At 35.9% G+C, this 12,457-nt stretch overlaps 1 pseudogene; it reads right to left on the reverse strand.

Moving 5' to 3' along the window:
- Positions 1-1,260: 1,260 nt before the first annotated feature.
- Positions 1,261-3,564, reverse strand: LOC101719856 (cilia- and flagella-associated protein 97 pseudogene; annotated as a pseudogene).
- Between the last annotated feature and the right edge of the window lie 8,893 nt (positions 3,565-12,457).

Genomic DNA, 12,457 nt, shown 5'->3' on the forward strand with positions numbered 1-12,457 from the left:
TTTGTTACATAATATGAAAACTTTCCTATATATTCTAAGAGTATATTGCAAAGGCCAATAATGAAAAACTAATAAAAGACCATACATTTTCTGCCTGTGAACTGGCAGAAAAATATTCTAATTTCAAAAAAGTCCACTCGCCAAACTATACCCTGTCACTAACAATTCCATCAAGATTACTAGTCCTTCAAATGTGAGATTGGTAAAAATGCTACTTCCAACATTCAACTAAATAAACCAAAACAAAACTGGAAAAGTAGCTAACATTTAAAGGTGTAGCCTCAACCAATGTAGGACCTTTCCCTTATTATTCATATTTAATTTTCAGAACCCATGAATACTACTTAGAATTTCCAAATCTTTCTTACTCTAAATCATCTCTCAATACAATAAATACAAAATCAAGGCACAATATGCTAACAGAATCACTTAAAACACTGTTCTGACATACGTTGGGATCTGCTTCTTGGCTCTTCAAACTTGTGATGCTATTTTGATGATTGAACAAATACTTGCTCTGCTGATGATGCAACTGACAACTGGCCTGGTCTTTAGACAAACTAGTAACAAGGCAGTGGATTACAGTTCTAAAGCTCACCTCCTTTCTCTGGATCATTAAAACACAAGAGAGGTGTTTCTAAGTTGAACTTTCTAATATTCACAGTATGAAATGGTTTGAAGTGGCTAATCAAAATTTTAAGATCTAAATCAGTGCTCTTACACAGAAGTATGAGATACCTCCGGTGAATTCTAAGGATTGCCCTAGGGCAAGCTTCTCTCGATATGCTTACCAAATCTAATTTAGCTCCACAACAAAACACATTTCAAAATTTGTTTCATAAAAATATAGTGTAATTTTCACAATCAGCTTTTGACTCACTCCACATAAGTCCCAAAGCAAATGGAAAACAAAGTCAATCAAATTCAAGTGGTAAGCTCATGGTTTAAAGCTTACAAGAAATGAAAATATAAAATGAGAACTATGCAGTGAACATCTTGGGTGCCACATGAAATGATATCATTATTGGTTTGTCAGCATGACAACTCCATTTCTATATTGAGAAAATATGCATGGATTCTATGGTACCATTTCTCTAATAAATACATATACACCTCATATAAATACATTCACATAGGAAACACTGACTTTACATTGTCATTTTGACAATTTTGCATTGAATAACAATAAATTGCAACTCACTGCTTTGTACCTTGAACTGGTGAAAAAATTATTATAGATCTTTACACAGAGAAGTACTGTCATATACAAAAACAAACAATAAAAATTGGATGAAAAATGTTTAAAATAAAAAGGGAAAGGCTTTGTAACCAAGAAGTATGGACATTAGGAGGTTTAGGTCTCAGCAACAGGTTGTTAGATGTGTCAGAATCTGAAAGTTCAGTCTTACAACTCAGGCCACTGGTAGCACTTGATGTCCATTAAGATCCTCTTAATGGGCTATACTGGCCAAACATAGATCTCACTCTTCTGGAAGAAGGCTCTGGGTTGAGATAACCCATATTGCGATGATAATCCATCAGCTGTTCTGAGTGTTTCATACCAACTGTGGGATTCAAAGCTTCAATTTTTTCAATAAAGCCAAATTTTCTCTTTCAATCCTTTGTTGTTCCCTCTGTCTGTTGAGAACACTATGATATAACTTAGGGGGATAACCAATTGATCTTCTGGGAACTGCATTTTTGTTTCCTGATTTTTCAGCCTGTCTTGACAGTTCTTTCAAAAGCCTCTGATTTTCCCAATCAATCTGTCTCACCTCTTCTCTGGTGAAAGAAAAGGTTTTCCTAGGTACTACTAGAGGCTCATCAAAGTAATGTTTTTGGGGCTCCTTTTTATCTAACTTCAGGAAAGCTTCCAAAATATTATTTAAACCCATTGTGTCATGTAAGACTTTATGCTTACACCTGTGGTCTGAACTGGAATCTAATACTGGTGACTTTGGGGTGAGATTAGATCCACGTTTTCCCTTCCCTTTCTTGCCTGCTTTCAAGCATTTTGAATCATTTTTTTTTAAAACTTCAACATCTTTATATACTCCTTGACTCACATTTTCCTGCGTTTTAACTTTTACTTTTTGGTCATTTGATGTGCCCAGTTCAAAAGACTGTGTAAGAGACATCCCTGCCCAGTACCAGTGGGCTATGAGTGGCTCGTGTTTCTTGCCTTCCCTAATTAATCTACACTGTTTCACATCAGGAATCAGACCAAAGCCCTTCATGACTCAAATGGGCATGCCAGCTAGCAAAATTGGGCTAGTATTGCTCCTTTGCTAATGACTGTCACTGAGGCCTAAGTCCTGGTCTGTGAAGTGGCAGAGGCCTGCTGAATTCTGTGTAGCTGAGGTTAGCATGACCCCAATTAAAATCCTTTTCACAGAATTATCGCTTCTCACTGACCTTTTGTGTTGCTTGCTAATTGTGCCTGGTCCCAGTACCCATTTCTTCTGTCCTAGCAAGATAAGCAGTGGCTACTCCCTAACGGCCCTGCCTGGTGCCATCATGCCAAGTGTTTGGAAGTAATTCACTAGATGACTTCAAAGCTCCCTATCTCCCTATTCCTTCCCACAGATGTATTCAATGAATACTGGATGTGCTTGGGGGCTTTTGTCTTTGTTACCTAGAGCAGCACTGATCAGCACCCAAGACTCAGTTTCTTGTTCTGTCTATTCTTTAACCTTTAGCCAGTGCTGTGGTGGCTCACAGGAGGCTGCGATCTACTGCAGGGATCTCCAGTGACATCCATTCCCCCTGACCCTTACAAGACTGAACAGGGATGATGCCTGGAGTTGATAAAGAGTCACATCTGTCACGGTATCTTCAGATTCCTAAGTATAGTCACCACTTTTGGCTTAATACTTGAAGGTTGTGTTCCTGTTGATTTTATTTCTGATTTATTTTTTTGTTTTGGTGATAAGAGGGTTATTCTACATTTCCTTGATGATGGACATGAATAAGATTTAGAAATATCATGTCCTGCATCTGAACAATATGTACCTCAACTTGAAGATGAGGAAGACAAAGAAGAAGAGGAGGAAATAATTTGGGGGTGTTTTTTATTCATGCTTTTTAGAAAGTTATAAGATGGTTTAGCTGACTTGGACCTCACATGATGCTTTTTTCCATCATCACTGCTTTCCTCTCCATCTAGGTAGTAATCATCCTCACCTTCTTTTACAATTTTGGGAATTCTATTTGGAATGAGCAAGTATATTTTATTCCTTGTTGTAGCATCACACAATTCTTTTGATCTTGAATTGGTCAATGATAAAGTATTTCTGATTTCTATATCATTCTCTACAAGATGTTCATCTAGACGATTTTTCATATTTCTTTCATTTCCTTTGTCAATAAGATAAATTTCCTTTGTTTGTAGTCCAAGTGTCAAGATCACATTTTCTGTATCCTTAACTATTATCTCTTTAGGGTCATCATTTTGCTTGTCAAAAACTAGGTTATTTTCACATTTCTTTGGTTCTTCAAAGTCACTATCAAAAAAAGAATGATCCACGTCACCATCTGATATATCTCCAAACCAATCCATGATGATAAAAAAGCCAACATACTCTGCAGCCTTTAGTTGTTTTAGTGACCCTGCAACCCTGAGTGCTGGCCACTGCCAGGGCTCTGCAGATGGCAAATAGATCCTGAATGGGAGGTAGGTTGTGGCTTGCTCCCTGCCTGCAGGGACCTAAGGGGGAATCCACGTGATGCTCCCCTGGGAGCTGGGTCACATTATATATTTTTATCTCCTCAAAAATTTATCATTTATTTATTTTGAAAACATTTGTAACTTTTCAAATTGTACAATCAATTATTTTCTATATTCACCATATTGTGCAATAGCATACCAGAATGTTTTGCTCCTACCTAACTGTAAACATAGTACCCATTGATTGTAAATTCTTAACTGATGTGTTTTTCCATTTCAGAATGGCATCTTGCTTGATATTAAAAAAATCATACTAATAAGAATAAATAGATTTAATCTCTTAGTAAAGCTATATTTCTAAATAGTAACTGAGTGGTTTTATAGATTTTATGATGCTTTCTTGAGAGACAGAGATTTTTACCAAATACTATTGGATTTTAAAAATAACAGAAACATTTTTTTCATTCAATTGTTTCAGAATGTAACTATTACAAAAAAAATTGATGTTATGAATGTTTTATATATTACTGATTATCTTATAGTTTATTCCTAAATTCTCAATAAATTTGCACATGAAACAAATCAGCAGTAATCTCATGTTGATAAGGATCTTAGGTTGTTGAGGAGCTTAGGTTAATGAGGATGGTGAGAAGGGCAAAGTATTATTACAATAGTAGGTGGAATGAGATAGTACGCTAATAAGGAATTTGTCCTTTCCCCTAGGTGAAACCTTTGTCTTTTTTTATTACTACTCAGTTCTCAAGGAACCAGGATGACTTCAGCTGATGTAATCTTGCCCTGGAGCATCACAGCATCACAGACCATTGAGGCCTCAACTGTGATCAGAGGCACATGGAGTTATGTTTCCACATACCATAGCTGGCTCACATGGCAAGAATATTAGGGCTCAGACAGCCCTAACCACAATTTAATTATGAAATGATTTTCCCAAAAAGTTTTATAGAATGGCTCTGGACAGGAGGGATATAAAAGGACAAGGAGAATTCCTTACCCTCTATAAACTATATTGAGAGAAAAAAGGCAAGAGGAAAATAAGCACACATACTCAGAAACTTACATAAAAGAAAAAAGGTAAAGTAATTGAATAAAAGTGTGAGAAAAATGTACACAAGGAGGGAAACAGCAAAGAATGAAAAAGTAAAAGTAAAATAAAAATTTAAAAATTATATAATCAAATTAAGAATAATAAAAGAAAGTTTTGTTTTGTTTTAGATGCATGGCTCTTCACCTCAGCCTAGGTTTAAGAAGCAGAATTCAAGCCAGGATATGTCTCTGCTCATGCTAGAAGTCTAAGGTGGAAGTTGCCCGGAGAATGCTGCTGGGTGTAGAGATCTGCTTACATGAGAATATGGCACCAATGTGAGTTTCCAATCCTGTGTAATTCAGGATGAACCTGACCTCCAACTATAGGAAAAAGACCTGTCTTTTATCAGCTTCTCCTTTTCAGTGGGCCACCCCACCGTCTGCTCTCCATCTGCTGGTAGTCTCCCATGACTGTCTTTCCCTCATCCACTCTGGGAACTTGGAAGTGTGAGGCAGCCAAGGGGCTGCTCTCAGACCCACATTTAAACACTCAGCGCTTCCCTTCAATGGTATCCCACCAGCTCTTGCTCCATGGTTATAGCTGCAGGCACTTGTACTGAGGTCACTCACCAAATGTTGATTGTGGAAGGCTGCTCTAGAAGCATTGTCCTGTTTTGTGCCTTGCTGGTTCCAACTGTTGGTGATTCTTCTGGTCCCAATGCAGTTCTCCAGTTCTCTGCGAGTGAAAAGGTGTTAGATTTGGTTTACCTCCTTGGCAGCACTGAGCAATCTCTCCTCCACTATGTTATCTATTTCTTCTGTATCACTAAATCTTATTTTTTTCTCCTTTGCCAGTTCACTCATGGGTTCCTGGTAACCTCCATTCACTTCGATTTCTCTCCAAGCTATTGCTTTCCAGATTCTGGAAAATTTGTCCTGGAGAAGCTGAGTTACTGGCACTCAATGGTCTGCCATTTTGGGGTCACATGAATTCTTGTTATTAAAATAACTGTCTTTTGATTTAATGTTACAACAACATTGTTTTCTAAATAATGTAATTAAATTGAATTAAAAGTAGAATATATTGAGACCTAAGGTAATGAATGCTTTTGTCTGTAAACAATTTGGTTTGCAAACAGAAGTGTTTGGAGAAAATTGTGTTTCTGTCTGCAAACTCTGCCTGCGTTGGGTTTCAAAAATGACTGCAGCCATCTTTCCCACACAAACATGAACTCAGCCATCATTTCCAAAATCACAGAACAACTTAAGTGCATTAACCGAGGTACCACTGTAATAGGTAGAATTGATTATTTAGGGAATCTTTCATTTTCATCAAATTATGTGCATAATATATAACTACAATTATATTTTCAGGTGTTCTTAGCTTTCTCATCGCCATTATTTCTGCCACTGAGTTTCAGAAAAAATTCCTAGGTAAAAAGCTGCATTTTTTCTGGATTGATAATTAATGATTATCACAAAAGCCACTCTTTGAATTAAATCTTGTTAAAACTCATAATACTGTTTCTAAAATAACAAAGATGGCTTTTTTTTCCTCCTTGTTTAATAGATGAATTTGGCAATACAGACTTCAAGAACTTCAGAGTGGCCTAGAAGCTCTGAGAACTAGAAAGATGAGTCATTCCTTGTACCATCCCTAAGGGAGATCTTAGTCAAATTAGGGGAGATAAAAATATAGACAGATAATTATAAAATAAGAGAAAAATTGATTGACTCCAGTAAGGAGATACAGAGTCTGAGCCTCAGGAGACTCATTGAAAGAGAGATCTATTGAGGGGTTGAAGGGAGGGCTGAGCAAGGGTGAAAAGTAAGAACTAAGAGAGATTATGGAAAGGTGCAAATTTCCAATGATGAATGTCATTATATTGTATACCTAAAATGTACCAATGATTAGAATGAATAATCAATAATGTAAAATAGGAAGAAAAGGTCCAAAGGGATAGGGGTAATGGGAGGGGCAGGGGAAAGGAAAGAAGGGAAAGGAAAAATGATGAGAAATGGAAAAAATGGAAATAAAGTTTTTGTAAATAGGGAAGGGTGGAGGGCATGAAAGAAGGGCTAGGAATGGGGAAAAAATAAGAACCAAGATGCATCATGTAAAGGTACAAGTTCCCAATGAGAAATGTAATTGTGTTGTATACCTAAAATGTACCAATAAAAGAATTTAAGGGGAAAAAAGAGATCTATTTAGGCAAAAGAAGAATTCTTTTTTAAATTTTTTTAAATTGTTTTAATGTTTTAATTTTCATGTATTTATGTAACATTTTGGTCATATTCACCCCCTCATTACTCTCCCTTATACCTTTCTCCTCCCCCTTATTCCTGTCTGCATATCTAAAAACAGTGTCTCTTCTACTCTCATATTATCATTTTTTTCCAATTCCTTTAGATTCCATGTATTAGAGAAAACATGACAAATTTGTATTCTCAGTCTGGCTTATTTCCCATATCATGATGATCTCCAGTTTGATCCATTATCCTGCAAATGACATAATTTCATTTTTTATGGTCCAGCAATACTCCATTGTGTATAATTACCACATTTTCATATCCAGTCACCCACTAATGCCACATAGGCTGATTCCATATCTTAGTTGCTGTGAATTGTGCTGAAATAAACATAGGTATGCAAGCATCCCTATGATATGCTTACCTTAACTCTTTCAGATATATAACAAGAAACAGTTTAGATACTTTATATAATAGTTGTATGTTTAGCTTTTTGAAAAACTTCTGTAGTGATTTCCATAGTAGTTGTACTAATTTACATTCCCAAAGACATTGTAAAGGTCTCCTTATACTCTGTATCTTCTCCAGTTCTTTTTATATTCTTAATGATAACTATTCTGAATGGAATGAGATAGGAGCTCTATATAGTTTTTTTCATTGCTCACACATGTAAGGTGTGAGTCCAGTATGAATCCTTTTATTTATTTGAAGAGTACAAGAAAATGGAACACTACAACACTGCTTATAGATAAGGTCTCTTCAATGTTTACTAGAAGGGAAATGGGACATATGAATAGTCCTCCCACATTGCTTAGCTTTATATGGCTTCTCTACAGTGTGGACTCTTTCATGTTTTTGAAGGGTATGGGAATGATAAAAGCTTTGCTTCTGCTTTATATACATGGGGTTTCTCTAGAGTGAGCCATTTCATGTCTGTGAAGATGACTGGAACATCTGAAAGTTTTCACACATTCCTTGCATTTATAAGGACTGTCTCCAGTTTGAATTCATTTGTGGTATATAAAGGAACTAGGATTAAAAAAATGTTTTCCCACAGTAGTGACATACAGAAAGTTACTCTACAGTATGAATTCTTTCACGTACTTTAAGGTACTTGGGGCATCAGAAGGCCTTCCCACATTGTTTACATTCATAAGGTTTCCCTTTACTGTGAGATCTTTTGTTTTTGAAAGCTACTGAAGGCTGTGAAGGATCTTTTACACTCATATGGTTTCTCCCCAGTATGAATTCCTCCATGCAGTTGAAAGGAAGTACAACATGTGAATGTTTTTCCACGTTCCTGGCACACACAGGGCTTCTCACCAGTGTGAGTTCTTTCATGTACCTGAAGAGTGTTTGAGGACATGAAAGCCTTCCCATTCTTTACATTTTAAGTTTTCTATCCAGTGTGCATTCTTTCATGCACTTTAAGGGAAGTACAACATGCAAATGTTTTTCCACACTGCTTGGACACATAGGGCTTCTCACCAGTGTGAGTTCTTTTATGTACATGAAGAGCACTTGAGTACATGAAGAGCACTTGAGAACCTGAAGGCCTTCTCATATTCTTTACATTTGTAAGGTTTCACTCCAGTATGAATTCTTCCATGCAGTTTAAGGGAATGGCAATATGCAAATGTTTTTCCACATTCTTTTAAGCAAAAGAAGAACTCTTTGTGCTGGATCAACTTTATACTTGTGGATCATCAGGGGAAAAAAGTCATTCCAAAGTAATAACAGGACAATTAAAGGCCCAAATACATAAAATCTCTGGTGTGCATATAGAGAATAGTTCAGGTTTGCAAACTAAATATGTGAAATATGGCTGTTGGAAAGGAGTCTGAAAATCATTTTGTGATTAAGGAGTTAGAATTATGTTTAAAGGAACTTTGGGGCCAGGGATTTAGCTCAGTGGTTTCGCCGCCTGCTGCATAAGTGCAAGGACCTGAGTTTGATCTCCAGTACCAACCCCCCCCCCCAAAACCCAAAAAAATCCCAGTGGCTTTAAAGGAACTTATTTTGGCAGGAGAAACAGGAGAATATGTCTAATATGCTTCACTAAATTTCTAACCATTGTTACAAAGATATACTGACAGTGCTGTGCTGGAGCTCACTAGTATTCATTTTTGAGATCAAATTGTGCACATATATTTCCAACTTTACCCATTTATGTCATATTGTCATCTGGAAATAGACAACATTGGGAGTGTTTACATCACAGAAAATGACAAATAGTGAAACAAGTGTTTTTCTGAGAAATAATCATGAAATTTTGACCATTACACCACTGGATGGACACAATACTCCATTGCTTGTTCTGGTGATTTTAAATGTTCAAACTTTTGAGAAAAATCTGAGGCTATTATTACTGTTGTTTTATTGTAAAAAGGAAATGATAATCACTCAGCAAGGAATTATAATTTATAATCTGAGGAATTAAATCCATTGAGAAATTTAAAATTCGAACACCATCAATTCCTTGGAGGAATTAATTTAAAATACTATCTTGTTTGTTTTACATTGGCATTGGTAATGTAGTAGATTCTTTTTATTTCTTGCTTCACATACTCTGTGTGGGTTGTTTCAAAAATAAATATTATAGGGATGCCAAGGGAGAAAAGGACTGCTTTATTTTTTTCCCTGAGAGGATGAAATTAGCAAATCAGGCCCTGTGGCATTTTTTAAAATCACAAATATTTATCACACATTTTATATAAAAGAACATTATATTTATAGAAAACATTTTATAATTTTACTGAAATGTGTTTATTTCTGTTAAAAATACAAAAAAAAATCCTTTTCTCTCTTGACTCAAGGTTCTTCACCAATAAAATTAATTCTAAAATACTTTCCCATGTGATGAAGTCATGGTACCTTCACATTTAAGACCTATACTCATTTCCCTTGGAGCTCACTAAATTAAATTTAGATTAAAAAAAGAGAACCAGAGAGGAGTATAAAAATTTATGTATACATACTCATGCACTGGTGCAAAACATAAAATTCAATGCAGAAAAAAGAAGAAAACCATGAATTTTTTTATTAGGATATATATTGAGAGTAGCAAGATATCTTTGTAATATCTTTTTAATCATTTTTAAATGCACACTGTTTTACATGATATACTTCTGTTATAAAGTTTAAAGATATACCAAATACAATAAAATGATTATAGTAATACTATTGTAAAGTTTATATTTGAAAATAACGTTGTGTTTTACTTTTCTTATTAGATATATGAGAGACTTAAATATCTTTAATCTCTATCTTCTGTGACTATAACCTATGAGTGCTATGATTCTGCCTTTGTCATTCTATTTATGTCTTGACAGATCTTGTTTGTTGACTTGGCTTGAGTTACTACTGAGCCTGTGGATTGATAGCACCTCCTGTTCTTTTTGATAATTTGTACATTTAAAATGACTATGCTTTACGTACTCTAACTTTGGGTGTCTCCTTAGCAGTATTTTCATTTTGTCAGGATGTGAGATATTGTGGTATACATTAAAAACTGTTATATGGTTCATTGAAATAAAAATGGAATATATTTATGATTTAAATTTGTAGGGTATATATAGAGGTGCAAACAGTATTTTCTGGGTTATTTTTGTTGTTTCTAAGAAGAGTAAATAGTTTATTCCACTTTCTCATCTTTCACACAGGAATTTGAAATCCAGTGTGGTGGGAATAATACACAAAAATATTTTTGGAAATCTAATTTAGGAACATGAATACAATATATTTTCAAGCAGTGAAAAGAGAAAGGTTTAACATTCCAAGAAAAAAAGCAATCATTATCCAACTTAACAATTTGTCAAAATTAACATAGCTGTATGCACAAAAGCCACTTTGGGTTACCAATTCCATTTTCAATGAGTCTAAAGTACCTTCAGATGTATGGGAAGAAAAAGAATACTTATTAATTTTTCAGGTCAGGTTAAATAAGGCCGTTCATATCAGTATCATGAGTAGATTCATAGTTATATACTCATTTTAAAAGAGTTAAAATGCAAGACTTTAATAGTTCAGAAAAGAGAAGCCTGCCAGGACACCATCAGTAAGGATGCCCAGGTTCCAGCCAGAGGGTACCTGGAACACCATTGATAAGGGCCCACAGTCCCCAGACAGAGGCCTGCCTGGACAGCAGCACAGCAAAAGGATCCAGAAGGCCATCATTATGAGCCCAGGAATTGACACAGTGGTGAGCAGCAGAGAGAAGACTTCTCCAAGGCTTATTGAGAATTGAAGCCCACTGGGAGAGCAAAAAGTCACCTCAATAAAGGCACAGCAGACAGTAGTGGTTGATGAGTTTGGGGCATCAACACCTACTACCAGAACCCAGACTCGCTGTGGGGGAAGAGTGACTTGAACTTACATTAGAACCATGCAGAGTTCAAGCCCAAAGGAGGTCATGGAGCTCAATTTCACCCTCACAGCCCAAAACCAGCCTGACCTTTAGTGGACTACAGCTGGCTCACTGTGATCAGTCAACACAGACTTGTATGCTACCCACACTATCCACTAGTGACAAAAGAGACAAGCTTGGAAGGGGATATGTTTTTTTCTTCTTTTCTTTTCTCCTTCATTTCTCACCTTTCTGTTCCTGTATTTGTCTTTTTTTTATTGTTTTTATTTTTAAAGGAGCGAGAATACAGTTTCTACTTTTTTGTTGCTGTTTGTTTTGTTCTTGTTTCTGCTCCTTCCTTGTCTCATCCTTCTATCTTCACCAGTTTCCCAAAGTCTGCATGATCTTCCTATGTCCTCTACCCTTACTTCTAACCTTTCCATCTCTTTCTATTTCTCCACCCCTCAACTCCTTCCAAGTCTTCCCAGAGGAAAAATTTGCTATATTGAAGGGCTTATTTACTGCAAATGTTTCTGCTCGGTTCTAAATTTTCATACATAGCCACAAGTCTAGTTCATGGGATTAAAGGTGGTAGATTAACAGTTACCACAGTTTGCCATTTTCTAGGCTGTATTTGATGCTATCATTGATGCTGATTGTGTTACCTTGGACAAGGTGACATGATTGTTCTAGTCAGTTGTCCTTGATGGTATACCAAGACTGAGATTGCTTAAGGGCTATTATGGACTCAAAACCCAAAGGCCAACAAAACCTGGAAGACAATCCAAGAAATAGTCATTCTCTGAGGGGTCTAAATACTAGCAAAAAAAATACTCACAATAACAACCCATGAAATAAACCAAAAACATCAACAAAAACATTGAAATGAGAAGACACCTAAACAAGACTCAAAACCAGATTTCCGGATCACTAAAGGCAACTCCAATAGGTGATGACATGGAACAATCTGAAATCGAACCACCTGGACTCCCAGAATTGGCAAAGAAAGAGGATCTGGAAAAAATGAAATTGGAAATAATTTTTCAAATGAAACCAGAGATGGTGACCATAATGAATGACATGATTAATAACTCTAAAGCAGACACAGACAAAAAAAATTAGAGGAGCTAAGGAAAATGATAGAAACCATG

This window comes from Heterocephalus glaber, unplaced genomic scaffold, assembly GCF_053883595.1.
Source record: "Heterocephalus glaber isolate CG9 unplaced genomic scaffold, H.glaber_assembly_v1.0 deba00001613, whole genome shotgun sequence".
NCBI classification, from domain to species: Eukaryota; Metazoa; Chordata; class Mammalia; order Rodentia; family Bathyergidae; genus Heterocephalus; species Heterocephalus glaber.